Below are 19,347 nucleotides of genomic sequence, written 5' to 3' on the forward strand. Positions count from 1 at the left end.
ACATTACCAACACATGATTTTTTTCAGTAAGCCAATACAGTTAGGAAACTTTTGTATTAGCTTACCTGGTGATAGTAGTAGAAGAGGGCAAAAAAGTGAATTTAACTCACCTACAGCCATACCACATTGGATAGGCCCAATCTCGTCTGATCTTGGAAGCTAAGCAGTGTTGGGCCTGGTTAGTACTTGGGTGGGAGACCACATGGGAACACCAGGGGCTGTAGGTTTTTTCACATTACTGGCAAATTGTTTTTATTCTCTAGCTATTTATATTGGAAACTTTTTCATTTTATTGCCAGCACAGACATTTGGAAGAGGTCAAACAGACACAATAGCCATCAGCTAAAGACTTACCACACTGTTTAGGCTCAATTCCAACTGCTTTTGGCAGCTAAACAGTGTTGAGCCTCTTTTGTAGTTTAATTTAAGACCCCCTGCTAATATCATGTCCTGTAGGTCTTTTTACATGACCAACAAATGATTTTTTTCCGTAAGCCAATACAGTTAGGAAACTTTTGTATTAGCTTACCTGGTGATAGAAGTAGAAGAGGGCAAAAAAGTGCCTGTATCTCACCTACAGCCATACCACATTGGATAGGCCCAATCTCGTCTTATCTTGGAAGCTAAGCAGTTTTGGGCCTGGTTAGTACTTGGGTGGGAGACCACATGGGAACACCAGGTGCTGTAGGTTTTTTCACATTACTGGCAAATTGTTTTTATTCTCTAGCTATTTAAATTGGGAACTTTTTCTTTTTATTGCCAGTACAGACATTTGGAAGAGGTCAAACAGACACAATAGCCATCACCTAAAGACTTACCACACTGTTTAGGCCCAATTCCAACTGCTTTTGGCAGCTAAACAGTGTTGAGCCTCTTTAGTAGTTTAATTTAAGACCCCCTGCTAATATCATGTCCTGTAGGTCTTTTTACATTACCAACACATGATTTTTTTCAGTAAGCCAATACAGTTAGGAAACCTTTTTATTAGCTTACCTGGTGATAGAAGTAGAAGAGGGCAAAAAAGTGCCTGTATATCATCTACAGCCATACCACATTGGATAGGCCTGATCTTGGAAGCTAAGCAGTGTTGGGCCTGGTTAGTACTTGGGTGGGAGACCACATGGGAACACCAGGTGCTGTAGGTTTTTTCACATTACAGGCAAATTGTTTTTTTCTCTAGCTATTTAAATTGGAAACTTTTTCTTTTTATTGCCAGTACAGACATTTGGAAGAGGTCAAACAGACACAATAGCCATCACCTAAAGACTTACCACACTGTTTAGGCCCAATTCCAACTGCTTTTGGCAGCTAAACAGTGTTGAGCCTCTTTAGTAGTTTAATTTAAGACCCCCTGCTAATATCATGTCCTGTAGGTCTTTTTACATTACCAACACATGATTTTTTTCAGTAAGCCAATACAGTTAGGAAACTTTTTTATTAGCTTACCTGGTGATAGAAGTAGAAGAGGGCAAAAAAGTGCCTGTATCTCACCTACAGCCATACCACACTGGATAGGCCCAATCTCGTCTGATCTTGGAAGCTAAGCAGTGTTGGGCCTGGTTAGTACTTGGGTGGGAGATCACATGGGAACACCAGGTGCTGTAGGTTTTTTCACATTACAGGCAAATTGTTTTTTTCTCTAGCTATTTAAATTGGAAACTTTTTCTTTTTATTGCCAGTACAGACATTTGGAAGAGGTCAAACAGACACAATAGCCATCACCTAAAGACTTACCACAATGTTTAGGCCCAATTCCAACTGCTTTTGGCAGCTTAACAGTGTTGAGCCTCTTTAGTAGTTTAATTTAAGACCCCCTGCTAATATCATGTCTTGTAGGTCTTTTTACATTACCAACACATGATTTTTTTCAGTAAGCCAATACAGTTAGGAAACTTTTGTATTAGCTTACCTGGTGATAGTAGTAGAAGAGGGCAAAAAAGTGAATTTAACTCACCTACAGCCATACCACATTGGATAGGCCCAATCTCGTCTGATCTTGGAAGCTAAGCAGTGTTGGGCCTGGTTAGTACTTGGGTGGGAGACCACATGGGAACACCAGGTGCTGTAGGTTTTTTCACATTACTGGCAAATTGTTTTTATTCTCTAGCTATTTATATTGGAAACTTTTTCATTTTATTGCCAGCACAGACATTTGGAAGAGGTCAAACAGACACAATAGCCATCAGCTAAAGACTTACCACACTGTTTAGGCTCAATTCCAACTGCTTTTGGCAGCTAAACAGTGTTGAGCCTCTTTTGTAGTTTAATTTAAGACCCCCTGCTAATATCATGTCCTGTAGGTCTTTTTACATGACCAACAAATGATTTTTTTCCGTAAGCCAATACAGTTAGGAAACTTTTGTATTAGCTTACCTGGTGATAGAAGTAGAAGAGGGCAAAAAAGTGCCTGTATCTCACCTACAGCCATACCACATTGGATAGGCCCAATCTCGTCTTATCTTGGAAGCTAAGCAGTTTTGGGCCTGGTTAGTACTTGGGTGGGAGACCACATGGGAACACCAGGTGCTGTAGGTTTTTTCACATTACTGGCAAATTGTTTTTATTCTCTAGCTATTTAAATTGGGAACTTTTTCTTTTTATTGCCAGTACAGACATTTGGAAGAGGTCAAACAGACACAATAGCCATCACCTAAAGACTTACCACACTGTTTAGGCCCAATTCCAACTGCTTTTGGCAGCTAAACAGTGTTGAGCCTCTTTAGTAGTTTAATTTAAGACCCCCTGCTAATATCATGTCCTGTAGGTCTTTTTACATTACCAACACATGATTTTTTTCAGTAAGCCAATACAGTTAGGAAACCTTTTTATTAGCTTACCTGGTGATAGAAGTAGAAGAGGGCAAAAAAGTGCCTGTATATCATCTACAGCCATACCACATTGGATAGGCCTGATCTTGGAAGCTAAGCAGTGTTGGGCCTGGTTAGTACTTGGGTGGGAGACCACATGAGAACACCAGGTGCTGTAGGTTTTTTCACATCACAGGCAAATTGTTTTTATTCTCTAGCTATTTAAATTGGAAACTTTTTCTTTTTATTGCCAGTACAGACATTTGGAAGAGGTCAAACAGACACAATAGCCATCACCTAAAGACTTACCACACTGTTTAGGCCCAATTCCAACTGCTTTTGGCAGCTAAACAGTGTTGAGCCTCTTTAGTAGTTTAATTTAAGACCCCCTGCTAATATCATGTCCTGTAGGTCTTTTTACATTACCAACACATGATTTTTTTCAGTAAGCCAATACAGTTAGGAAACTTTTTTATTAGCTTACCTGGTGATAGAAGTAGAAGAGGGCAAAAAAGTGCCTGTATCTCACCTACAGCCATACCACACTGGATAGGCCCAATCTCGTCTGATCTTGGAAGCTAAGCAGTGTTGGGTCTGGTTAGTACTTGGGTGGGAGATCACATGGGAACACCAGGTGCTGTAGGTTTTTTCACATTACAGGCAAATTGTTTTTTTCTCTAGCTATTTAAATTGGAAACTTTTTCTTTTTTATTGCCAGTACAGACATTTGGAAGAGGTCAAACAGACACAATAGCCATCACCTAAAGACTTACCACAATGTTTAGGCCCAATTCCAACTGCTTTTGGCAGCTTAACAGTGTTGAGCCTCTTTAGTAGTTTAATTTAAGACCCCCTGCTAATATCATGTCTTGTAGGTCTTTTTACATTACCAACACATGATTTTTTTCAGTAAGCCAATACAGTTAGGAAACTTTTGTATTAGCTTACCTGGTGATAGTAGTAGAAGAGGGCAAAAAAGTGAATTTAACTCACCTACAGCCATACCACATTGGATAGGCCCAATCTCGTCTGATCTTGGAAGCTAAGCAGTGTTGGGCCTGGTTAGTACTTGGGTGGGAGACCACATGGGAACACCAGGTGCTGTAGGTTTTTTCACATTACTGGAAAATTGTTTTTATTCTCTAGCTATTTAAATTGGAAACTTTTTCTTTTTATTGCCAGTACAGACATTTGGAAGAGGTCAAACAGACACAATAGCCATCACCTAAAGACTTACCACACTGTTTAGGCCCAATTCCAACTGCTTTTGGCAGCTAAACAGTGTTGAGCCTCTTTAGTAGTTTAATTTAAGACCCCCTGCTAATATCATGTCCTGTAGGTCTTTTTACATTACCAACACATGATTTTTTTCAGTAAGCCAATACAGTTAGGAAACGTTTGTATTAGCTTACCTGGTGATAGAAGTAGAAGAGGGCAAAAAAGTGCCTGTATCTCACCTACAGCCATACCACACTGGATAGGCCCAATCTCGTCTGATCTTGGAAGCTAAGCAGTGTTGGGCCTGGTTAGTACTTGGGTGGGAGACCACATGGGAACACCAGGTGCTGTAGGTTTTTTCACATTACAGGCAAATTGTTTTTTTCTCTAGCTATTTAAATTGGAAACTTTTTCTTTTTATTGCCAGTACAGACATTTGGAAGAGGTCAAACAGACACAATAGCCATCACCTAAAGACTTACCACACTGTTTAGGCCCAATTCCAACTGCTTTTGGCAGCTAAACAGTGTTGAGCCTCTTTAGTAGTTTAATTTAAGACCCCCTGCTAATATCATGTCCTGTAGGTCTTTTTACATTACCAACACATGATTTTTTTCAGTAAGCCAATACAGTTAGGAAACTTTTTTATTAGCTTACCTGGTGATAGAAGTAGAAGAGGGCAAAAAAGTGCCTGTATCTCACCTACAGCCATACCACACTGGATAGGCCCAATCTCGTCTGATCTTGGAAGCTAAGCAGTGTTGGGCCTGGTTAGTACTTGGGTGGGAGATCACATGGGAACACCAGGTGCTGTAGGTTTTTTCACATTACAGGCAAATTGTTTTTTTCTCTAGCTATTTAAATTGGAAACTTTTTCTTTTTATTGCCAGTACAGACATTTGGAAGAGGTCAAACAGACACAATAGCCATCACCTAAAGACTTACCACAATGTTTAGGCCCAATTCCAACTGCTTTTGGCAGCTTAACAGTGTTGAGCCTCTTTAGTAGTTTAATTTAAGACCCCCTGCTAATATCATGTCTTGTAGGTCTTTTTACATTACCAACACATGATTTTTTTCAGTAAGCCAATACAGTTAGGAAACTTTTGTATTAGCTTACCTGGTGATAGTAGTAGAAGAGGGCAAAAAAGTGAATTTAATTCACCTACAGCCATACCACATTGGATAGGCCCAATCTCGTCTGATCTTGGAAGCTAAGCAGTGTTGGGCCTGGTTAGTACTTGGGTGGGAGACCACATGGGAACACCAGGTGCTGTAGGTTTTTTCACATTACTGGCAAATTGTTTTTATTCTCTAGCTATTTATATTGGAAACTTTTTCATTTTATTGCCAGCACAGACATTTGGAAGAGGTCAAACAGACACAATAGCCATCAGCTAAAGACTTACCACACTGTTTAGGCTCAATTCCAACTGCTTTTGGCAGCTAAACAGTGTTGAGCCTCTTTTGTAGTTTAATTTAAGACCCCCTGCTAATATCATGTCCTGTAGGTCTTTTTACATGACCAACAAATGATTTTTTTCCGTAAGCCAATACAGTTAGGAAACTTTTGTATTAGCTTACCTGGTGATAGAAGTAGAAGAGGGCAAAAAAGTGCCTGTATCTCACCTACAGCCATACCACATTGGATAGGCCCAATCTCGTCTTATCTTGGAAGCTAAGCAGTTTTGGGCCTGGTTAGTACTTGGGTGGGAGACCACATGGGAACACCAGGTGCTGTAGGTTTTTTCACATTACTGGCAAATTGTTTTTATTCTCTAGCTATTTAAATTGGGAACTTTTTCTTTTTATTGCCAGTACAGACATTTGGAAGAGGTCAAACAGACACAATAGCCATCACCTAAAGACTTACCACACTGTTTAGGCCCAATTCCAACTGCTTTTGGCAGCTAAACAGTGTTGAGCCTCTTTAGTAGTTTAATTTAAGACCCCCTGCTAATATCATGTCCTGTAGGTCTTTTTACATTACCAACACATGATTTTTTTCAGTAAGCCAATACAGTTAGGAAACCTTTTTATTAGCTTACCTGGTGATAGAAGTAGAAGAGGGCAAAAAAGTGCCTGTATATCATCTACAGCCATACCACATTGGATAGGCCTGATCTTGGAAGCTAAGCAGTGTTGGGCCTGGTTAGTACTTGGGTGGGAGACCACATGAGAACACCAGGTGCTGTAGGTTTTTTCACATCACAGGCAAATTGTTTTTATTCTCTAGCTATTTAAATTGGAAACTTTTTCTTTTTATTGCCAGTACAGACATTTGGAAGAGGTCAAACAGACACAATAGCCATCACCTAAAGACTTACCACACTGTTTAGGCCCAATTCCAACTGCTTTTGGCAGCTAAACAGTGTTGAGCCTCTTTAGTAGTTTAATTTAAGACCCCCTGCTAATATCATGTCCTGTAGGTCTTTTTACATTACCAACACATGATTTTTTTCAGTAAGCCAATACAGTTAGGAAACTTTTTTATTAGCTTACCTGGTGATAGAAGTAGAAGAGGGCAAAAAAGTGCCTGTATCTCACCTACAGCCATACCACACTGGATAGGCCCAATCTCGTCTGATCTTGGAAGCTAAGCAGTGTTGGGTCTGGTTAGTACTTGGGTGGGAGATCACATGGGAACACCAGGTGCTGTAGGTTTTTTCACATTACAGGCAAATTGTTTTTTTCTCTAGCTATTTAAATTGGAAACTTTTTCTTTTTTATTGCCAGTACAGACATTTGGAAGAGGTCAAACAGACACAATAGCCATCACCTAAAGACTTACCACAATGTTTAGGCCCAATTCCAACTGCTTTTGGCAGCTTAACAGTGTTGAGCCTCTTTAGTAGTTTAATTTAAGACCCCCTGCTAATATCATGTCTTGTAGGTCTTTTTACATTACCAACACATGATTTTTTTCAGTAAGCCAATACAGTTAGGAAACTTTTGTATTAGCTTACCTGGTGATAGTAGTAGAAGAGGGCAAAAAAGTGAATTTAACTCACCTACAGCCATACCACATTGGATAGGCCCAATCTCGTCTGATCTTGGAAGCTAAGCAGTGTTGGGCCTGGTTAGTACTTGGGTGGGAGACCACATGGGAACACCAGGTGCTGTAGGTTTTTTCACATTACTGGCAAATTGTTTTTATTCTCTAGCTATTTATATTGGAAACTTTTTCATTTTATTGCCAGCACAGACATTTGGAAGAGGTCAAACAGACACAATAGCCATCAGCTAAAGACTTACCACACTGTTTAGGCTCAATTCCAACTGCTTTTGGCAGCTAAACAGTGTTGAGCCTCTTTTGTAGTTTAATTTAAGACCCCCTGCTAATATCATGTCCTGTAGGTCTTTTTACATGACCAACAAATGATTTTTTTCCATAAGCCAATACAGTTAGGAAACTTTTGTATTAGCTTACCTGGTGATAGAAGTAGAAGAGGGCAAAAAAGTGCCTGTATCTCACCTACAGCCATACCACATTGGATAGGCCCAATCTCGTCTTATCTTGGAAGCTAAGCAGTTTTGGGCCTGGTTAGTACTTGGGTGGGAGACCACATGGGAACACCAGGTGCTGTAGGTTTTTTCACAGTACTGGCAAATTGTTTTTATTCTCTAGCTATTTAAATTGGGAACTTTTTCTTTTTATTGCCAGTACAGACATTTGGAAGAGGTCAAACAGACACAATAGCCATCACCTAAAGACTTACCACACTGTTTAGGCCCAATTCCAACTGCTTTTGGCAGCTAAACAGTGTTGAGCCTCTTTAGTAGTTTAATTTAAGACCCCCTGCTAATATCATGTCCTGTAGGTCTTTTTACATTACCAACACATGATTTTTTTCAGTAAGCCAATACAGTTAGGAAACCTTTTTATTAGCTTACCTGGTGATAGAAGTAGAAGAGGGCAAAAAAGTGCCTGTATATCATCTACAGCCATACCACATTGGATAGGCCCAATCTCGTCTGATCTTGGAAGCTAAGCAGTGTTGGGCCTGGTTAGTACTTGGGTGGGAGACCACATGAGAACACCAGGTGCTGTAGGTTTTTTCACATCACAGGCAAATTGTTTTTATTCTCTAGCTATTTAAATTGGAAACTTTTTCTTTTTATTGCCAGTACAGACATTTGGAAGAGGTCAAACAGACACAATAGACTTCACCTAAAGACTTACCACACTGTTTAGGCCCAATTCCAACTGCTTTTGGCAGCTAAACAGTGTTGAGCCTCTTTAGTAGTTTAATTTAAGACCCCCTGCTAATATCATGTCCTGTAGGTCTTTTTACATTACCAACACATGATTTTTTTTAAGTAAGCCAATACAGTTAGGAAACTTTTTTATTAGCTTACCTGGTGATAAAAGTAGAAGAGGGCAAAAAAGTGCCTGTATCTCACCTCTAGCCATACTACATTGGATAGGCCTAATTTCGTCTGATCTTGGAAGCTAAGCAGTGTTGGGCCTGGTTAGTACTTGGGTGGGAGACCACCTGGGAACACCAGGTGCTGTAGGTTTTTTCACATTACTGTCAAATTGTTTTTATTCTCTAGCTATTTAAATTGGAAACTTTTTCTTTTTATTGCCAGCACAGACATTTGGAAGAGGTCAAACAGACACAATAGCCATCACCTAAAGACTTACCACACTGTTTAGGCTCAATTCCAACTGCTTTTGGCAGCTAAACAGTGTTGAGCCTCTTTTGTAGTTTAATTTAAGACCCCCTGCTAATATCATGTCCTGTAGGTCTTTTTACATTACCAACACATGATTTTTTTCAGTAAGCCAATACAGTTAGGAAACGTTTGTATTAGCTTACCTGGTGATAGAAGTAGAAGAGGGCAAAAAAGTGCTTTTAACTCACCTACAGCCATACCACATTGGATAGGCCCAATCTCGTCTGATCTTGGAGGCTAAGCAGTGTTGGGCCTGGTTAGTACTTGGGTGGGAGACCACATGGGAACACCAGGTGCTGTAGGTTTTTTCACATTACTGGAAAATTGTTTTTATTCTCTAGCTATTTAAATTGGAAACTTTTTCTTTTTATTGCCAGTACAGACATTTGGAAGAGGTCAAACAGACACAATAGCCATCACCTAAAGACTTACCACACTGTTTAGGCCCAATTCCAACTGCTTTTGGCAGCTAAACAGTGTTGAGCCTCTTTAGTAGTTTAATTTAAGACCCCCTGCTAATATCATGTCCTGTAGGTCTTTTTACATTACCAACACATGATTTTTTTTCAGTAAGCCAATACAGTTAGGAAACTTTTTTATTAGCTTACCTGGTGATAGAAGTAGAAGAGGGCAAAAAAGTGCCTGTATCTCACCTACAGCCATACCACATTGGATAGGCCCAATCTCGTCTGATCTTGGAAGCTAAGCAGTGTTGGGCCTGGTTAGTACTTGGGTGGGAGACCACATGGGAACACCAGGTGCTGTAGGTTTTTTCACATTACAGGCAAATTGTTTTTTTCTCTAGCTATTTAAATTGGAAACTTTTTCTTTTTATTGCCAGTACAGACATTTGGAAGAGGTCAAAAAGACACAATAGCCATCACCTAAAGACTTACCACAATGTTTAGGCCCAATTCCAACTGCTTTTGGCAGCTTAACAGTGTTGAGCCTCTTTTGTAGTTTAATTTAAGACCCCCTGCTAATATCATGTCCTGTAGGTCTTTTTACATTACCAACACATGATTTTTTTCAGTAAGCCAATACAGTTAGGAAACGTTTGTATTAGCTTACCTGGTGATAGAAGTAGAAGAGGGCAAAAAAGTGCTTTTAACTCACCTACAGCCATACCACATTGGATAAGCCCAATCTCGTCTTATCTTGGAAGCTAAGCAGTTTTGGGCCTGGTTAGTACTTGGGTGGGAGACCACATGGGAACACCAAGTGCTGTAGGTTTTTTCACATTACTGGCAAATTGTTTTTATTCTCTAGCTATTTAAATTGGGAACTTTTTCTTTTTATTGCCAGTACAGACATTTGGAAGAGGTCAAACAGACACAATAGCCATCACCTAAAGACTTACCACACTTTTTAGGCCCAATTCCAACTGCTTTTGGCAGCTAAACAGTGTTGAGCCTCTTTAGTAGTTTAATTTAAGACCCCCTGCTAATATCATGTCCTGTAGGTCTTTTTACATTACCAACACATGATTTTTTTCAGTAAGCCAATACAGTTAGGAAACCTTTTTATTAGCTTACCTGGTGAAAGAAGTAGAAGAGGGCAAAAAAGTGCCTGTATATCATCTACAGCCATACCACATTGGATAGGCCCAATCTCGTCTGATCTTGGAAGCTAAGCTTTGTTGAGCCTGGTTAGTACTTGGGTGGGAGACCACATGAGAACACCAGGTGCTGTAGGTTTTTTCACATCACAGGCAAATTGTTTTTATTCTCTAGCTATTTAAATTGGAAACTTTTTCTTTTTATTGCCAGTACAGACATTTGGAAGAGGTCAAAAAGACACAATAGACTTCACCTAAAGACTTACCACACTGTTTAGGCCCAATTCCAACTGCTTTTGGCAGCTAAACAGTGTTGAGCCTGTTTAGTAGTTTAATTTAAGACCCCCTGCTAATATCATGTCCTGTAGGTCTTTTTACATTACCAACACATGATTTTTTTTAAGTAAGCCAATACAGTTAGGAAACTTTTTTATTAGCTTACCTGGTGATAAAAGTAGAAGAGGGCAAAAAAGTGCCTGTATCTCACCTACAGCCATACCACATTGGATAGGCCTAATTTCGTCTGATCTTGGAAGCTAATCAGTGTTGGGCCTGGTTAGTACTTGGGTGGGAGACCACCTGGGAACACCAGGTGCTGTAGGTTTTTTCACATTACTGGCAAATTGTTTTTATTCTCTAGCTATTTAAATTGGAAACTTTTTCTTTTTATTGCCAGCACAGACATTTGGAAGAGGTCAAACAGACACAATAGCCATCACCTAAAGACTTACCACACTGTTTAGGCTCAATTCCAACTGCTTTTGGCAGCTAAACAGTGTTGAGCCTCTTTTGTAGTTTAATTTAAGACCCCCTGCTAATATCATGTCCTGTAGGTCTTTTTACATTACCAACACATGATTTTTTTCAGTAAGCCAATACAGTTAGGAAACGTTTGTATTAGCTTACCTGGTGATAGAAGTAGAAGAGGGCAAAAAAGTGCTTTTAACTCACCTACAGCCATACCACATTGGATAGGCCCAATCTCGTCTGATCTTGGAAGCTAAGCAGTGTTGGGCCTGGTTAGTACTTGGGTGGGAGACCACATGGGAACACCAGGTGCTGTAGGTTTTTTCACATTACTGGAAAATTGTTTTTATTTTCTAGCTATTTAAATTGGAAACTTTTTCTTTTTATTGCCAGTACAGACATTTGGAAGAGGTCAAACAGACACAATAGCCATCACCTAAAGACTTACCACACTGTTTAGGCCCAATTCCAACTGCTTTTGGCAGCTTAACAGTGTTGAGCCTCTTTAGTAGTTTAATTTAAGACCCCCTGCTAATATCATGTCCTGTAGGTCTTTTTACATTACCAACACATGATTTTTTTCAGTAAGCCAATACAGTTAGGAAACTTTTGTATTAGCTTACCTGGTGATAGAAGTAGAAGAGGGCAAAAAAGTGAATTTAACTCACCTACAGCCATACCACATTGGATAGGCCCAATATCGTCTGATCTTGGAAGCTAAGCAGTGTTGGGCCTGGTTAGTACTTGGGTAGGAGACCACATGGGAACACCAGGTGCTGTAGGTTTTTTCACATTACTGGCAAATTGTTTTTATTCTCTAGCTATTTATATTGGAAACTTTTTCATTTTATTGCCAGCACAGACATTTGGAAGAGGTCAAACAGACACAATAGCCATCAGCTAAAGACTTACCACACTGTTTAGGCTCAATTCCAACTGCTTTTGGCAGTTAAACAGTGTTGAGCCTCTTTTGTAGTTTAATTTAAGACCCCCTGCTAATATCATGTCCTGTAGGTCTTTTTACATTACCAACACATGATTTTTTTCAGTAAGCCAATACAGTTAGGAAACTTTTTTATTAGCTTACCTGGTGATAGAAGTAGAAGAGGGCAAAAAAGTGCCTGTATCTCACCTACAGCCATACCACATTGGATAGGCCCAATCTTGTCTGATCTTGGAAGCTAAGCAGTGTTGGGCCTGGTTAGTACTTGGGTGGGAGACCACATGGGAACACCAGGTGCTGTAGGTTTTTTCACATTACAGGCAAATTGTTTTTATTCTCTAGCTATTTAAATTGGAAACTTTTTCTTTTTATTGCCAGTACAGACATTTGGAAGAGGTCAAACAGACACAATAGCCATCTCCTAAAGACTTACCACACTGTTTAGGCCCAATTCCAACTACTTTTGGCAGCTAAACAGTGTTGAGCCTCTTTAGTAGTTTAATTTAAGACCCCCTGCTAATATCATGTCCTGTAGGTCTTTTTACATTACCAACACATGATTTTTTTCAGTAAGCCAATACAGTTAGGAAACTTTTTTATTAGCTTACCTGGTGATAGAAGTAGAAGAGGGCAAAAAAGTGAATATAACTCACCTACAGCCATACCACATTGGATAGGCCCAATCTCGTCTGATCTTGGAAGCTAAGCAGTGTTGGGCCTGGTTAGTACTTGGGTGGGAGACCAAATGGGAACACCAGGTGCTGTAGGTTTTTTCACATCACTGGCAAATTGTTTTTATTCTATAGCTATTTATATTGGAAACTTTTTCATTTTATTGCCAGCACAGAGATTTGGAAGAAGTCAAACAGACACAATAGCCATCAGCTAAAGACTTATCACACTGTTTAGGCTCAATTCCAACTGCTTTTGGCAGCTAAACAGTGTTGAGCCTCTATTGTAGTTTAATTTAAGACCCCCTGCTAATATCATGTCCTGTAGGTCTTTTTACATTACCAACACATGATTTTTTTCCGTAAGCCAATACAGTTAGGGAACTTTTGTATTAGCTTACCTGGTGATAGAAGTAGAAGAGGGCAAAAAAGTGCCTGTATTTCACCTACAGCCATACCACATTGGATAGGCCCAATCTCGTCTGATCTTGGAAGCTAAGCAGTTTTGGGCCTGGTTAGTACTTGGGTGGGAGACCACATGGGAACACCAGGTGCTGTAGGTTTTTTCACATTACTGGCAAATTGTTTTTATTCTCTAGCTATTTAAATTGGGAACTTTTTCTTTTTATTGCCAGTACAGACATTTGGAAGAGGTCAAACAGACACAATAGCCATCACCTAAAGACTTACCACACTGTTTAGGCCCAATTCCAACTGCTTTTGGCAGCTAAACAGTGTTGAGCCTCTTTAGTAGTTTAATTTAAGACCCCCTGCTAATATCATGTCCTGTAGGTCTTTTTACATTACCAACACATGATTTTTTTCAGTAAGCCAATACAGTTAGGAAACTTTTTTATTAGCTTACCTGGTGATAGAAGTAGAAGAGGGCAAAAAAGTGCCTGTATCTCACCTACAGCCATACCACATTGGATAGTCCCAATCTCGTCTGATCTTGGAAGCTATGCAGTGTTGGGCTTGGTTAGTACTTGGGTGGGAGACCACATGGGAACACCAGGTGCTGTAGGTTTTTTCACATTACAGGCAAATTGTTTTTATTCTCTAGCTATTTAAATTGGAAACTTTTTCTTTTTATTGCCAGTACAGACATTTGGAAGAGGTCAAACAGACACAATAGCCATCACCTAAAGACTTACCACACTGTTTAGGCCCAATTTCAACTGCTTCTGGCAGCTAAACAGTGTTGAGCCTCTTTAGTAGTTTAATTTAAGACCCCCTGCTAATATCATGTCCTGTAGGTCTTTTTACATTACCAACACATGATTTTTTTCAGTAAGCCAATACAGTTAGGAAACTTTTTTATTAGCTTACCTGGTGATAGAAGTAGAAGAGGGCAAAAAAGTGCCTGTATCTCACCTACAGCCATACCACATTGGATAGGCCCAATCTCGTCTGATCTTGGAAGCTAAGCAGTGTTGGGACTGGTTACTACTTGGGTGGGAGACCACATGGGAACACCAGGTGCTGTAGGTTTTTTCACATTACAGGCAAATTGTTTTTATTCTCTAGCTATTTAAATTGGAAATTTTTTCTTTTTATTGCCAGTACAGACATTTGGAAGAGGTCAAACAGACACAATAGCCATCACCTAAAGACTTACCACACTGTTTAGGCCCAATTCCAACTGCTTTTGGCAGCTAAACAGTGTTGAGCCTGTTTAGTAGTTTAATTTAAGACCCCCTGCTAAGATCATGTCCTGTAGGTCTTTTTACATTACCAACACATGATTTTTTTCAGTAAGCCAATACAGTTAGGAAACTTTTTTATTAGCTTACCTGGTGATAGAAGTAGAAGAGGGCAAAAAAGTGCCTGTATCTCACCTACAGCCATACCACATTGGATAGGCCCAATCTCGTCTGATCTTGGAAGCTAAGCAGTGTTGGGCCTGGTTAGTACTTGGGTGGGAGACCACCTGGGAACACCAGGTGCTGTAGGTTTTTTCACATTACTGGCAAATTGTTTTTATTCTCTAGCTATTTAAATTGGAAACTTTTTCTTTTTCTTGCCAGTACAGACATTTGGAAGAGGTCAAACAGACACAATAGCCATCACCTAAAGACTTACCACACTGTTTAGGCCAAATTCCAACTGCTTTTGGAAGCTAAACAGTGTTAAGCCTGTTTAGTAGTTTAATTTAAGACCCCCTGCTAATATCATGTCCTGTAGGTCTTTTTACATTACCAACACATGATTTTTTTTAAGTAAGCCAATACAGTTAGGAAACTTTTTTATTAGCTTACCTGGTGATAGAAGTAGAAGAGGGCAAAAAAGTGCCTGTATCTCACCTACAGCCATACCACATTGGATAGGCCCAATCTCGTCTGATCTTGGAAGCTAAGCAGTGTTGGGCCTGGTTAGTACTTGGGTGGGAGACCACCTGGGAACACCAGGTGCTGTAGGTTTTTTCACATTACTGGCAAATTGTTTTTATTCTCTAGCTATTTATATAGGAAACTTTTTCTTTTTATTGCCAGCACAGACATTTGGAAGAGGTCAAACAGACACAATAGCCATCACCTAAAGACTTACCACACTGTTTAGGCTCAATTCCAACTGCTTTTGGCAGCTAAACAGTGTTAAGCCTGTTTAGTAGTTTAATTTAAGACCCCCTGCTAATATCATGTCCTGTAGGTCTTTTTACATTACCAACACATGATTTTTTTTAAGTAAGCCAATACAGTTAGGAAACTTTTTTATTAGCTTACCTGGTGATAGAAGTAGAAGAGGGCAAAAAAGTGCCTGTATCTCACCTACAGCCATACCACATTGGATAGGCCCAATCTCGTCTGATCTTGGAAGCTAAGCAGTGTTGGGCCTGGTTAGTACTTGGGTGGGAGACCACCTGGGAACACCAGGTGCTGTAGGTTTTTTCACATTACTGGCAAATTGTTTTTATTCTCTAGCTATTTATATAGGAAACTTTTTCTTTTTATTGCCAGCACAGACATTTGGAAGAGGTCAAACAGACACAATAGCCATCACCTAAAGACTTACCACACTGTTTAGGCCAAATTCCAACTGCTTTTGGCAGCTAAACAGTGTTAAGCCTGTTTAGTAGTTTAATTTAAGACCCCCTGCTAATATCATGTCCTGTAGGTCTTTTTACATTACCAACACATGATTTTTTTTAAGTAAGCCAATACAGTTAGGAAACTTTTTTATTAGCTTACCTGGTGATAGAAGTAGAAGAGGGCAAAAAAGTGCCTGTATCTCACCTACAGCCATACCACATTGGATAGGCCCAATCTCGTCTGATCTTGGAAGCTAAGCAGTGTTGGGCCTGGTTAGTACTTGGGTGGGAGACCACCTGGGAACACCAGGTGCTGTAGGTTTTTTCACATTACTGGCAAATTGTTTTTATTCTCTAGCTATTTATATAGGAAACTTTTTCTTTTTATTGCCAGCACAGACATTTGGAAGAGGTCAAACAGACACAATAGCCATCACCTAAAGACTTACCACACTGTTTAGGCTCAATTCCAACTGCTTTTGGCAGCTAAACAGTGTTGAGCCTCTTTTGTAGTTTAATTTAAGACCCCCTGCTAATATCATGTACTGTAGGTCTTTTTACATTACCAACACATGATTTTTTTCAGTAAGCCAATACAGTTAGGAAACTTTTGTATTAGCTTACCTGGTGATAGAAGTAGAAGAGGGCAAACAAGTGCCTTTAACTCACCTACATCCATACCACATTGGATAGGCCCAATCTCGTCTGATCTTGGAAGCTAAGCAGTGTTGGGCCTGGTTAGTACTTGGGTGGGAGACCACATGGGATCACCAGGTGCTGTAGGTTTTTTCACATTACTGGCAAATTGTTTTTATTCTCTAGCTATTTAAATTGGAAGCTTTTTCTTTTTATTGCCAGTACAGACATTTGGAAGAGGTCAAACAGACACAATAGCCATCACCTAAAGACTTACCACACTGTTTAGGCCCAATTCCAACTGCTTTTGGCAGCTAAACAGTGTTGAGCCTCTTTAGTAGTTTAATTTAAGACCCCCTGCTAATATCATGTCCTGTAGTTCTTTTTACATTACCAACACATGATTTTTTTTAAGTAAGCCAATACAGTTAGGAAACTTTTTTATTAGCTTACCTGGTGATAGAAGTAGAAGAGGGCAAAAAAGTGCCTGTATCTCACCTACAGCCATACCACATTGGATAGTCCCAATCTCGTCTGATCTTGGAAGCTAAGCAGTGTTGGGCTTGGTTAGTACTTGGGTGGGAGACCACATGGGAACACCAGGTGCTGTAGGTTTTTTCACATTACAGGCAAATTGTTTTTATTCTCTAGCTATTTAAATTGGAAACTTTTTCTTTTTATTGCCAGTACAGACATTTGGAAGAGGTCAAACAGACACAATAGCCATCACCTAAAGACTTACCACACTGTTTAGGCCCAATTCCAACTGCTTTTGGCAGCTAAACAGTGTTGAGCCTCTTTAGTAGTTTAATTTAAGACCCCCTGCTAATATCATGTCCTGTAGGTCTTTTTACATTACCAACACATGATTTTTTTCAGTAAGCCAATACAGTTAGGAAACTTTTTTATTAGCTTACCTGGTGATAGAAGTAGAAGAGGGCAAAAAAGTGCCTGTATCTCACCTACAGCCATACCACACTGGATAGGCCCAATCTTGTCTGATCTTGGAAGCTAAGCAGTGTTGGGCCTGGTTAGTACTTGGGTGGGAGACCACATGGGAACACCAGGTGCTGTAGGTTTTTTCACATTACAGGCAAATTGTTTTTATTCTCTAGCTATTTAAATTGGAAACTTTTTCTTTTTATTGCCAGTACAGACATTTGGAAGAGGTCAAACAGACACAATAGCCATCACCTAAAGACTTACCACACTGTTTAGGCCCAATTCCAACTGCTTTTGGCAGCTAAACAGTGTTGAGCCTCTTTAGTAGTTTAATTTAAGACCCCCTGCTAATATCATGTCCTGTAGGTCTTTTTACATTACCAACACATGATTTTTTTCAGTAAGCCAATACAGTTAGGAAACTTTTTTATTAGCTTACCTGGTGATAGAAGTAGAAGAGGGCAAAAAAGTGCCTGTATCTCACCTACAGCCATACCACACTGGATAGGCCCAATCTCGTCTGATCTTGGAAGCTAAGCAGTGTTGGGCCTGGTTAGTACTTGGGTGGGAGATCACATGGGAACACCAGGAGCTGTAGGTTTTTTCACATTACAGGCAAATTGTTTTTTTCTCTAGCTATTTAAATTGGAAACTTTTTCTTTTTATTGCCAGTACAGACATTTGGAAGAGGTCAAACAGACACAATAGCCATCACCTAAAGACTTACCACAATGTTTAGGCCCAATTCCAACTGCTTTTGGCAGCTTAACAGTGTTGAGCCTCTTTAGTAGTTTAATTTAAGACCCCCTGCTAATATCATGTCTTGTAGGTCTTTTTACATTACCAACACATGATTTTTTTCAGTAAGCCAATACAGTTAGGAAACTTTTGTATTAGCTTACCTGGTGATAGTAGTAGAAGAGGGCAAAAAAGTGAATTTAACTCACCTACAGCCATACCACATTGGATAGGCCCAATCTCGTCTGATCTTGGAAGCTAAGCAGTGTTGGGCCTGGTTAGTACTTGGGTGGGAGACCACATGGGAACACCAGGTGCTGTAGGTTTTTTCACATTACTGGCAAATTGTTTTTATTCTCTAGCTATTTATATTGGAAACTTTTTCATTTTATTGCCAGCACAGACATTTGGAAGAGGTCAAACAGACACAATAGCCATCAGCTAAAGACTTACCACACTGTTTAGGCTCAATTCCAACTGCTTTTGGCAGCTAAACAGTGTTGAGCCTCTTTTGTAGTTTAATTTAAGACCCCCTGCTAATATCATGTCCTGTAGGTCTTTTTACATGACCAACAAATGATTTTTTTCCGTAAGCCAATACAGTTAGGAAACTTTTGTATTAGCTTACCTGGTGATAGAAGTAGAAGAGGGCAAAAAAGTGCCTGTATCTCACCTACAGCCATACCACATTGGATAGGCCCAATCTCGTCTTATCTTGGAAGCTAAGCAGTTTTGGGCCTGGTTAGTACTTGGGTGGGAGACCACATGGGAACACCAGGTGCTGTAGGTTTTTTCACATTACTGGCAAATTGTTTTTATTCTCTAGCTATTTAAATTGGGAACTTTTTCTTTTTATTGCCAGTACAGACATTTGGAAGAGGTCAAACAGACACAATAGCCATCACCTAAAGACTTACCACACTGTTTAGGCCCAATTCCAACTGCTTTTGGCAGCTAAACAGTGTTGAGCCTCTTTAGTAGTTTAATTTAAGACCCCCTGCTAATATCATGTCCTGTAGGTCTTTTTACATTACCAACACATGATTTTTTTCAGTAAGCCAATACAGTTAGGAAACCTTTTTATTAGCTTACCTGGTGATAGAAGTAGAAGAGGGCAAAAAAGTGCCTGTATATCATCTACAGCCATACCACATTGGATAGGCCTGATCTTGGAAGCTAAGCAGTGTTGGGCCTGGTTAGTACTTGGGTGGGAGACCACATGAGAACACCAGGTGCTGTAGGTTTTTTCACATCACAGGCAAATTGTTTTTATTCTCTAGCTATTTAAATTGGAAACTTTTTCTTTTTATTGCCAGTACAGACATTTGGAAGAGGTCAAACAGACACAATAGCCATCACCTAAAGACTTACCACACTGT

General features: G+C 39.7%; 27 non-coding genes and 15 pseudogenes across 27 annotated transcripts; all 42 read left to right on the forward strand.

Annotated features, from left to right (window-relative positions):
- Positions 1-108: 108 nt before the first annotated feature.
- LOC146052420 (5S ribosomal RNA) lies at positions 109-227 on the forward strand. Its single transcript, XR_014467420.1, has one exon. It is a non-coding gene; the product is annotated as a 5S ribosomal RNA (ribosomal RNA).
- Positions 228-572: 345 nt separating this feature from the next.
- Positions 573-691, forward strand: LOC146052691 (5S ribosomal RNA; annotated as a pseudogene).
- Positions 692-1,036: 345 nt separating this feature from the next.
- On the forward strand, positions 1,037-1,145 carry LOC146052724 (5S ribosomal RNA; annotated as a pseudogene).
- Positions 1,146-1,489: 344 nt separating this feature from the next.
- LOC146052326 (5S ribosomal RNA) lies at positions 1,490-1,608 on the forward strand. The gene has a single exon (XR_014467335.1). It is a non-coding gene; the product is annotated as a 5S ribosomal RNA (ribosomal RNA).
- Positions 1,609-1,952: 344 nt separating this feature from the next.
- Positions 1,953-2,071, forward strand: LOC146052217 (5S ribosomal RNA). Its single transcript, XR_014467236.1, has one exon. It is a non-coding gene; the product is annotated as a 5S ribosomal RNA (ribosomal RNA).
- Positions 2,072-2,416: 345 nt separating this feature from the next.
- On the forward strand, positions 2,417-2,535 carry LOC146052693 (5S ribosomal RNA; annotated as a pseudogene).
- A 345-nt stretch (positions 2,536-2,880) lies between these two features.
- On the forward strand, positions 2,881-2,989 carry LOC146052725 (5S ribosomal RNA; annotated as a pseudogene).
- Positions 2,990-3,334: 345 nt separating this feature from the next.
- On the forward strand, positions 3,335-3,453 carry LOC146052535 (5S ribosomal RNA). Its single transcript, XR_014467524.1, has one exon. It is a non-coding gene; the product is annotated as a 5S ribosomal RNA (ribosomal RNA).
- Positions 3,454-3,798: 345 nt separating this feature from the next.
- LOC146052218 (5S ribosomal RNA) lies at positions 3,799-3,917 on the forward strand. The gene has a single exon (XR_014467237.1). It is a non-coding gene; the product is annotated as a 5S ribosomal RNA (ribosomal RNA).
- Positions 3,918-4,262: 345 nt separating this feature from the next.
- Positions 4,263-4,381, forward strand: LOC146052428 (5S ribosomal RNA). The gene has a single exon (XR_014467427.1). It is a non-coding gene; the product is annotated as a 5S ribosomal RNA (ribosomal RNA).
- A 344-nt stretch (positions 4,382-4,725) lies between these two features.
- LOC146052327 (5S ribosomal RNA) lies at positions 4,726-4,844 on the forward strand. Its single transcript, XR_014467336.1, has one exon. It is a non-coding gene; the product is annotated as a 5S ribosomal RNA (ribosomal RNA).
- Positions 4,845-5,188: 344 nt separating this feature from the next.
- Positions 5,189-5,307, forward strand: LOC146052219 (5S ribosomal RNA). The gene has a single exon (XR_014467238.1). It is a non-coding gene; the product is annotated as a 5S ribosomal RNA (ribosomal RNA).
- Positions 5,308-5,652: 345 nt separating this feature from the next.
- On the forward strand, positions 5,653-5,771 carry LOC146052694 (5S ribosomal RNA; annotated as a pseudogene).
- Positions 5,772-6,116: 345 nt separating this feature from the next.
- On the forward strand, positions 6,117-6,225 carry LOC146052726 (5S ribosomal RNA; annotated as a pseudogene).
- A 345-nt stretch (positions 6,226-6,570) lies between these two features.
- LOC146052536 (5S ribosomal RNA) lies at positions 6,571-6,689 on the forward strand. Its single transcript, XR_014467525.1, has one exon. It is a non-coding gene; the product is annotated as a 5S ribosomal RNA (ribosomal RNA).
- Positions 6,690-7,034: 345 nt separating this feature from the next.
- LOC146052220 (5S ribosomal RNA) lies at positions 7,035-7,153 on the forward strand. The gene has a single exon (XR_014467239.1). It is a non-coding gene; the product is annotated as a 5S ribosomal RNA (ribosomal RNA).
- Positions 7,154-7,498: 345 nt separating this feature from the next.
- Positions 7,499-7,617, forward strand: LOC146052695 (5S ribosomal RNA; annotated as a pseudogene).
- A 345-nt stretch (positions 7,618-7,962) lies between these two features.
- LOC146052366 (5S ribosomal RNA) lies at positions 7,963-8,081 on the forward strand. The gene has a single exon (XR_014467371.1). It is a non-coding gene; the product is annotated as a 5S ribosomal RNA (ribosomal RNA).
- A 346-nt stretch (positions 8,082-8,427) lies between these two features.
- On the forward strand, positions 8,428-8,546 carry LOC146052709 (5S ribosomal RNA; annotated as a pseudogene).
- Positions 8,547-8,891: 345 nt separating this feature from the next.
- Positions 8,892-9,010, forward strand: LOC146052451 (5S ribosomal RNA). Its single transcript, XR_014467448.1, has one exon. It is a non-coding gene; the product is annotated as a 5S ribosomal RNA (ribosomal RNA).
- A 346-nt stretch (positions 9,011-9,356) lies between these two features.
- Positions 9,357-9,475, forward strand: LOC146052221 (5S ribosomal RNA). The gene has a single exon (XR_014467240.1). It is a non-coding gene; the product is annotated as a 5S ribosomal RNA (ribosomal RNA).
- Positions 9,476-9,819: 344 nt separating this feature from the next.
- Positions 9,820-9,938, forward strand: LOC146052714 (5S ribosomal RNA; annotated as a pseudogene).
- Positions 9,939-10,283: 345 nt separating this feature from the next.
- LOC146052678 (5S ribosomal RNA) lies at positions 10,284-10,402 on the forward strand (annotated as a pseudogene).
- Positions 10,403-10,748: 346 nt separating this feature from the next.
- LOC146052631 (5S ribosomal RNA) lies at positions 10,749-10,867 on the forward strand. Its single transcript, XR_014467611.1, has one exon. It is a non-coding gene; the product is annotated as a 5S ribosomal RNA (ribosomal RNA).
- A 345-nt stretch (positions 10,868-11,212) lies between these two features.
- LOC146052222 (5S ribosomal RNA) lies at positions 11,213-11,331 on the forward strand. The gene has a single exon (XR_014467241.1). It is a non-coding gene; the product is annotated as a 5S ribosomal RNA (ribosomal RNA).
- A 345-nt stretch (positions 11,332-11,676) lies between these two features.
- LOC146052672 (5S ribosomal RNA) lies at positions 11,677-11,795 on the forward strand (annotated as a pseudogene).
- Positions 11,796-12,140: 345 nt separating this feature from the next.
- On the forward strand, positions 12,141-12,259 carry LOC146052504 (5S ribosomal RNA). Its single transcript, XR_014467496.1, has one exon. It is a non-coding gene; the product is annotated as a 5S ribosomal RNA (ribosomal RNA).
- A 345-nt stretch (positions 12,260-12,604) lies between these two features.
- Positions 12,605-12,723, forward strand: LOC146052383 (5S ribosomal RNA). Its single transcript, XR_014467386.1, has one exon. It is a non-coding gene; the product is annotated as a 5S ribosomal RNA (ribosomal RNA).
- Positions 12,724-13,068: 345 nt separating this feature from the next.
- Positions 13,069-13,187, forward strand: LOC146052534 (5S ribosomal RNA). The gene has a single exon (XR_014467523.1). It is a non-coding gene; the product is annotated as a 5S ribosomal RNA (ribosomal RNA).
- A 345-nt stretch (positions 13,188-13,532) lies between these two features.
- Positions 13,533-13,651, forward strand: LOC146052604 (5S ribosomal RNA). Its single transcript, XR_014467587.1, has one exon. It is a non-coding gene; the product is annotated as a 5S ribosomal RNA (ribosomal RNA).
- Positions 13,652-13,996: 345 nt separating this feature from the next.
- LOC146052670 (5S ribosomal RNA) lies at positions 13,997-14,115 on the forward strand (annotated as a pseudogene).
- Positions 14,116-14,460: 345 nt separating this feature from the next.
- On the forward strand, positions 14,461-14,579 carry LOC146052483 (5S ribosomal RNA). The gene has a single exon (XR_014467477.1). It is a non-coding gene; the product is annotated as a 5S ribosomal RNA (ribosomal RNA).
- A 346-nt stretch (positions 14,580-14,925) lies between these two features.
- Positions 14,926-15,044, forward strand: LOC146052495 (5S ribosomal RNA). The gene has a single exon (XR_014467488.1). It is a non-coding gene; the product is annotated as a 5S ribosomal RNA (ribosomal RNA).
- A 346-nt stretch (positions 15,045-15,390) lies between these two features.
- On the forward strand, positions 15,391-15,509 carry LOC146052507 (5S ribosomal RNA). The gene has a single exon (XR_014467499.1). It is a non-coding gene; the product is annotated as a 5S ribosomal RNA (ribosomal RNA).
- Positions 15,510-15,855: 346 nt separating this feature from the next.
- Positions 15,856-15,974, forward strand: LOC146052519 (5S ribosomal RNA). The gene has a single exon (XR_014467510.1). It is a non-coding gene; the product is annotated as a 5S ribosomal RNA (ribosomal RNA).
- Positions 15,975-16,319: 345 nt separating this feature from the next.
- On the forward strand, positions 16,320-16,438 carry LOC146052664 (5S ribosomal RNA; annotated as a pseudogene).
- A 346-nt stretch (positions 16,439-16,784) lies between these two features.
- LOC146052381 (5S ribosomal RNA) lies at positions 16,785-16,903 on the forward strand. The gene has a single exon (XR_014467384.1). It is a non-coding gene; the product is annotated as a 5S ribosomal RNA (ribosomal RNA).
- A 345-nt stretch (positions 16,904-17,248) lies between these two features.
- On the forward strand, positions 17,249-17,367 carry LOC146052362 (5S ribosomal RNA). The gene has a single exon (XR_014467367.1). It is a non-coding gene; the product is annotated as a 5S ribosomal RNA (ribosomal RNA).
- A 345-nt stretch (positions 17,368-17,712) lies between these two features.
- Positions 17,713-17,831, forward strand: LOC146052529 (5S ribosomal RNA). Its single transcript, XR_014467519.1, has one exon. It is a non-coding gene; the product is annotated as a 5S ribosomal RNA (ribosomal RNA).
- A 344-nt stretch (positions 17,832-18,175) lies between these two features.
- LOC146052223 (5S ribosomal RNA) lies at positions 18,176-18,294 on the forward strand. The gene has a single exon (XR_014467242.1). It is a non-coding gene; the product is annotated as a 5S ribosomal RNA (ribosomal RNA).
- Positions 18,295-18,639: 345 nt separating this feature from the next.
- On the forward strand, positions 18,640-18,758 carry LOC146052696 (5S ribosomal RNA; annotated as a pseudogene).
- Positions 18,759-19,103: 345 nt separating this feature from the next.
- On the forward strand, positions 19,104-19,212 carry LOC146052727 (5S ribosomal RNA; annotated as a pseudogene).
- The last annotated feature ends 135 nt before the right edge of the window (positions 19,213-19,347 follow it).

Source organism: Crinia signifera, unplaced genomic scaffold (assembly GCF_055691185.1).
Source record: "Crinia signifera unplaced genomic scaffold, ASM5569118v1 HAP2_SCAFFOLD_111, whole genome shotgun sequence".
Taxonomy (NCBI): Eukaryota; Metazoa; Chordata; class Amphibia; order Anura; family Myobatrachidae; genus Crinia; species Crinia signifera.